We start from the raw sequence: 292 nt of genomic DNA on the forward strand, positions 1-292 counted from the left end.
TGAAAATATTTGTCCCAGATTACAACAATTAAATTTTAAACGACTGTGTGTATATAGTTAACTTTCTGTACTTATTTACATACCTGTTATTGTCATTTCAGAATGTTATTTGGGTTAGTTGTTGCTCCAAGGAAAACTGAGATGATTCTATTGTGTATGTTGGGGAAAGGGGGGGGGGTTATGGATGGGTTGCTGTGTGTGTTTCTATTAAGAATATTTTTTTTCTTTTTTTATGTTTATGTCTGTTACTTTATTTTCTCGGTGCATATGTTTGTGTTTATTTATGGTAGTG

This window comes from Penaeus monodon, chromosome 22, assembly GCF_015228065.2.
Source record: "Penaeus monodon isolate SGIC_2016 chromosome 22, NSTDA_Pmon_1, whole genome shotgun sequence".
NCBI lineage: Eukaryota > Metazoa > Arthropoda > Malacostraca > Decapoda > Penaeidae > Penaeus > Penaeus monodon.